The 6,698-nt window shown below is 38.0% G+C and overlaps 1 long non-coding RNA gene across 1 annotated transcript; it reads right to left on the bottom strand.

Annotated features, from left to right (window-relative positions):
• Positions 1 to 2: 2 nt before the first annotated feature.
• Positions 3 to 1,306, bottom strand: LOC139144009 (uncharacterized). Its single transcript, XR_011554720.1, has 3 exons — positions 1,201 to 1,306; positions 596 to 752; positions 3 to 71 (listed from the first exon to the last, which is right to left on the bottom strand). It is a non-coding gene; the product is annotated as an uncharacterized lncRNA (long non-coding RNA).
• Between the last annotated feature and the right edge of the window lie 5,392 nt (positions 1,307 to 6,698).

Genomic DNA, 6,698 nt, shown 5'->3' on the forward strand with positions numbered 1-6,698 from the left:
ACGCTCCGCTCTGTCGTCCAGTTTCTGTTGTTTGGTGTCGAGCTGCTCGCCGAAACGGAAGAGTAAAGGATCTGGAGAAACGAAAACCGAACAAACTGACAGTTAAAAAGTTACAGAAGAAGAAAGCAGACATCAAGAAAGGCTCCCTTGTTAGATATACTGAGATGAACATAAAAGTCAGTCTTTTGTCTCACAGAGATTTTTAAATGTCGATGACAGTACCTGAGATAACAACAACCCTGGCAACTACAAACACTATGGTATGTGAGAATTTCAAGTACCATGTTTTGATCTAGACCAATGACTTTATTATCGTCACAATATAGCCAATGTGCCATGATTAGTTTATTAATGTTACCCATAATGCAAGCAGAAATCTTCATTTTGTCAAATCTAGTACCAGTAAACTAGAAATGTATCGATAACGTTTTATTGTTTCAGAATGCGTGTAACTTTTTACGTAACACGATAACCACCTCACTTTTCATGTAAATTGACAGGCATCTAAATACTCATGTGTTGAACGACTGTCCCTCCACTGCTGTACACCAAAGTGGTACTTGTAATCTAAAATGGTAAATGAGTGAAACATTACCTTCTGGGACCTCAACGACAGTATATGTGGCTTCAAACCCGGCCCCACTGTTGGCCTCGTTGCTATGGAAATCCAGGTAAACAGAGTTTTGCGTTGATTCCCAATAGGGTGATGTCTGACCGCAGAGAGTGACGTCAGCTACGTCACCATCACGAATCTTGAGGTGAGTAAAGAAAGATTAGTAATACTGATTCCGTAATGCTTCGAAGAAAAGTTCATCAGGGAGGCATTATCAACGTCTTTCGCTAACCCATCAGGAAAGATTGGACGAAACTTTCTACAGAATACAATACAATGTTAAGAACGATGTCATCACTCTTTGGCCTTGTCATCCATGGTTGTTCCTAAATTTGTTCAAATCAATTTTACTACAAGATAAAATACAGATTCTATAACATCATGTGGAAGTAGGGATGGTATTAATGGTGTTGGTGGTAGTCATGGAGATGGTTGTGGTAGTCATGGAGATGGTTGGTGGTAGCCATGGAGATGGTGGTGGTCTTGGAGGGAAATGGTGATGATGGTGTTTTTATCATTGTTGCTACGAAATATTTGGACAAGGACACTAGGGAGTAATATCTCCAGAGTGGAAAATAATTTCTCACCGTAAGGGAGTCGAATGCGCATCTAGCCCCAACACCAGAGTTGAATTCCAAGTCGAAGGATGAGAACTGCAAGCGAATAGCCTGACCTGGCTGTGCCAACATTTCAACTGTGCAGTCACAGTCGTGTGGGTAAGAGGAAGGCCATCCTGGTGACGTCACCATACCATGTCTCCGTTGTCAAGGTTTAGAGTGTTATCGCAGTCTATTGAAAAACAAATATGTTCCATGATTGGAGGTTACTTTATGTAGTTAATCTATGGCGTTGAATTCCATTACTTTTGTTCTTTAGTAGCAAGCTAGACTCCATACACATTGTGACTTTACTAGGTTGCTTACTCTTACGAAAATTCTAAATTCTATCGAAACACCGTCAGTACTTTTAATTTGTTGTCTTGTCATTTGTCTTGACAAAACAATAAAATAAGCAGAAACACTCACCACAGGATCCTGTTCTTTTCTGTACATGATGTATATCAACTGATGTGATGTCAAGATCAATACTGGATCCACTGAAAACCTGTACACAACAACGTAGAAAATAAATACCATATTCTTCAAACATACATCTTAATATCCTATATTTCTATCTGTCTGTTGGTCTGTCGGTGGGTGTGTGTCTGTGTGCGGGGTGTGTGTGTGCGAAAAGAAAAAGAAAGAAAGAACTTGAAAGATTAACAAGTTACAACTTACGCCGAGATCTGCAATGGGTTCTGAACTCTGAACTATCTGGAAAAGCAATATGGCGGCAAAGAGCCCGCCAAAATGGCGTGGTGAACGGTCATTATTCTGTAAGAAACACATGTACAGAGTGAATGTTAGTCCCAATTATTCTTCTTTCTTTACGATGTTTAATGCATCCTGAATATATTGTCGTTTCCTTACATTGCATATTTTCAATTCATTACATTGAATTGGAAACTTTCCTGCGATTTCACCATTACATTTATCATGTGACACTAACAGAAAAATCGTGATATATAGTGTGTAGTCCTATCACAATTTGTGGTCCTATCACATCTCGTGATCCTATCACATCTCGTGGTCCTATCACATCTCCTGAGTCCTATCACATCTTACCCATTTCAAAGACAGAGGAATCGACGTCCGATTCAAGCATTGCTTACTTCGAAAATCTTTTGCGGAAAATTGTTTTTCTCAAAAGTTAATCACTTGTCGTTTGCTTCAGTCATTATTTCTGAAAAAAGTCTTAACATGATGTTGATGAAACCATTAAAGCAAAAATAGTCTTGACGAGAAAAATCCGCTACCTTTGAAAAATTATTTTATCGTGTCATTTTGTGTTGGTGACATTTATTTTGACTACAAAAAACTGGAATGATCAGTCGTAAAAATTTGCGACAAGTTTAGATTCAGAGACCAAAACGATTGGAACTAATTTGGTGTAATTTGATCTTCATACTCTTCAAATTTTTCAAAAGTGTTGGGTGTTCTATGGCTGAATGTTGCAATATTACAAATTACTCATACAACGAGTGTATGACCTTAAAAAGAAAAGCAGATGAGCTTACATTTGCTGATTAAACCGACATTACTTCACTGTTCAATTATCCAAAATTAATTCCAATCCTGTTGACTTTAAATATTAAACAATATCGTGTGCTAAATTACATTTTCAAAGGAAGCACTACACTTGCTCAAGTAGAGATGCTTATTTAAGCTTCCATCTAACTTTGTTGGATTACAACAAAGTAAACGATACTCACCAACGACCGTATCAGTTGTTGCCGTTCGCGAAATCTAATTTCCCTCTCTTCATAGAGAGTGGACGATCTGCTTGCCTAATTATGCACGACGATAAGGTCTATGGCGATTCACCGTACTCATCAGATCTTGGGTGCTTCCGCCGGGGAAAATAGTTCGTTGATTGATGACAATTTAATTTGTAGGTTTATATTTATTGACGTATTGTTTTGTTTATTAGACTAATAACAGGTTTCGGACTTTTTGTCTGTAATTCTCCAGACGGTGTTTGTGAAAATTGCTGATGCAAGTGCCACGTTGGAAGGTGCGGCGTCACAAATGAAACTTTTCATCGTTACTTCAACATTTAGATTTTCGTTGCACTTAGAATTAATTCTCTCAAAATACCAAAAGTTGTGCTGTCGCGGAGGATGACGGGTACTACCAACGGACATGCGCAGTGCTGATACCTTAGTTTTTCGCTCTCATGTCCACATCTCTTCAATTTGGTTTCTCGTCGTGCTACCAATCTCACCGAGTTAGATGTAAATTTAAATTAATTTTTATGCATCCAAAACAGAATTGCCTTATTTCAGGTAAAATGCTTGTTCGTTGTCACAATTTTTTGCCAATAGTAATAGTCAATACATTGAAATATGTAGAGGATTTTGTTAGTGACATGCAATACATCGGTCGATAGCGTTCGTACAATGTGAAAACCGAAAATGTTGTCTCATTTATTTCCTCAACATTTTCTTTGAAAAAAACAGTCCTTCTTACAGGTGTTTTTATTTTGGACTTGTTCTGCAGAGAAGCATAATGAGCCATTTAATGTTTCCTTGGTGAACATATGTCACGTCACGTGATAAATAAAGCCATACAAGGAACGGAGTTTGTTTCTCATCTCCGTAAAATGGATCTAGATAAGTTGGAATAGACTTTCGTGTTCGCATGAAAAATCAAACATCAAAATTGACTGTATGCTAAGCATGGCGGAAAACATATCTCTATAATCACGTGATCACACATGCGCACTGCACAGTTCTGAAGAGGGTTTCATCAGCTTGGTGCGTGTCAGTTTAAGTATCAACGATGAGCAGAGTAAATTCAACAGTGACAGCATTAGATTAACTGTGAGTACGGAGTCATAAAAACACTTTCTTTATTGTTATCGTAGAATCAGTTCTTCGGCATACATGCACTTGCTTGATTTCAAATAAAGACATGAATAAATGCTATGCCTTTTCGACATACCACTGATGAACAATAGAATTAATTTCTGTCGAAATTTACAGGCTTGGGACCAACAACCCATCTATTGACTTAAAATGTTAGTATCGAGCAACTCTTCATAGTACTGACGTCGCAAAATTCTCTCGTACGACATTCAGTTGTGTTGCTATCAGAACAGGCATGCGGTGATAATGTTGACGATTTTATGAAATAATGTCATCTCCAAGTCCTGATATTAGAATGACTTAGGTCGTAGTGCATGCATTAAGACAAAGGACGGATAAAAATCTAGCCAGACCGTACAGGGATGTTCATTGACACCATATTAATTTTTCTGTAATCCCGCGTCAGTAATCTTTGAATCGACATCTGTAGATAGTTTTCTGAAACCTGCAAAAGATTTCGGCTGTATGACTCAATTAACTAAAACCCAATATTATATCAAGATCTGATTTTTTTCAAATTTACATTTAATGGCAAATCAAAAAGCAAATGGTAAGAAAAAACTTCAACATATTTTTCCCTCACATTATAACATCCATTTGCTCGGTCACCTGACAGAATGATAAACACGCACTCACCGAACCAGACAATGTGCGCCAACATGTATCAATCATACATCGAAATTCGATAATTATTACATTCATAATTTCCAACTACATTTGTGGCTGATAACGAGATCTTTTCCGAGTCCTACTTGTGCCTGTATTACAGTAGGCGCTTGCATCTCACATCCATTAATAACTTCGCCGTGAACTTTGCAATGATTCAAAATGCACAGTCATGACTTTAATCTGTTACCTCCAAGCCTACAGAAACCCATACTATGGCCAAGCCCTAGAGCATTCACCCACAAAGCTGTATTGCTAACTCTGATCCACAGTCTGTAAGTAGTATTAAAATGCAAGTTGAGAATGTATGTCGTCATGGAAACTGATCAGAAAAGACACTTCTCACTGTAAATTCTCGATCGGATTCGAACCAACAACGTACGAGACCTTGTCACCCAGCGAAAACAGAAAGGGGAACAAAGAAAGACAAGACAGACACAGACAGACCAGACAGACCAGACAGACAGACAGACAGACAGACAGACAGACGTAGACAGAGAGATAGAGACACAACAAAAAGTGACAAAGACACAGTGAAAGGGTGAGAGTTCACAAGTAAACTGTTACAACAGTGAACAGTGTAAATTTTATAGTGTAGCGAGAAGTTTGATGATTGAGAGATACACCCTAACGTCGAAATGATAAAATCATGCAAATTTTAAACTGTTTCAAAAGTAAACCAGGAGAAGATTGTGATAAGAATCTTAGTGTGTCAGAAGATGTATGACTACGCACATAAACTTAAAATGCAAGATTATACGCTATGTTACGCTAGGCTTGCATTACTTCAGCAACGGTATGCCACGTCACATGTATTGCGTTGAATGTTTACAAGCTTTGAAATGAAATTACAGGACACCATATGTCACCATATATAATTTAAAATACACATTGATCTGACGATGCACGAAATTAGAATGTGTGCGTGCCAATCAAATTGTTTAATCAAACAGAAACTCTGATCACGGTTTCGATTCTACCGACCATATGGAAACTCTTAGTTGAAATAAACCAATTAATTTTGGCAAATGCAATGCTCTCTCTCTCTCTCTCTCTCTCTCTCTCTCTCTCTCTCTCTCTCTCTCTCTCTCTCTCTCTCTCTCTCAAATCGAAATTGCGACACAATGTCTACGCATACATTTTATTTCTAAAAACTGCCATCAATTGACAACAGTCGTATTATTACAGCGACAAAGAAAAGATAAATTTCATTCAAACGGCGTTCTTCACAGACAAGACAATTCCTTTGCAGTATTCCTATGTTTCTACATGACAGTGTCGTATATTCCAGATCCATTTTGCTTCAAAAGTGCCATGGATGAGGACAGGGCTTAAGACAATTGTAGCCACTATGTTTTGCATTTTGAATGTACATATTTTAGTGTTTTTAGAACCATCAACCAACATTTTCGTCACTGCAAAAATACTACATCGAGGTATTTCTATCGTCCGTTTGTTTATACACAAAGCTATCACATATAGATGAATTTGTCATGTTCTTTTCTCTCAAGTAATGTCTTGCTCATTACAAAGGTTATTTTTAACATAACATAATGAGTGGGCATGGCCATTTCTAATTTATCGTCTGTGTAAGAGGCCTTAACTTGAACAACATTAAGAGGGACATTATAGGTGTATGGCGATTTCTTATCGGGTAGGCAGGTAGTTTTTCGTCACTAGCTAGCTGGGAAATATCTTGCTTGCCAGGCAATTTGAACTTGAAAAAGCTCCAATGGGCGTGCCAGGTGTATGATTCGCTTGTTGTCAAGAGTTTAACAATTGCTTATTAGGAGGGAATAATCATAGTGAAAGATACTAAGGGAAGAGGGGAAGAGGGGCAGCGGTGAGATTTCCCAAAGGGGAGTGTGGGAAGGAAAGAGTATAGACGGGAAGGAAAAATTTCAAATCGTAGTGGCAAGGCAGAATACGAACAGTAATTATTTTTTGCTCCAA

This window comes from Ptychodera flava, chromosome 1 (assembly GCF_041260155.1).
Source record: "Ptychodera flava strain L36383 chromosome 1, AS_Pfla_20210202, whole genome shotgun sequence".
Lineage (NCBI taxonomy): Eukaryota > Metazoa > Hemichordata > Enteropneusta > Ptychoderidae > Ptychodera > Ptychodera flava.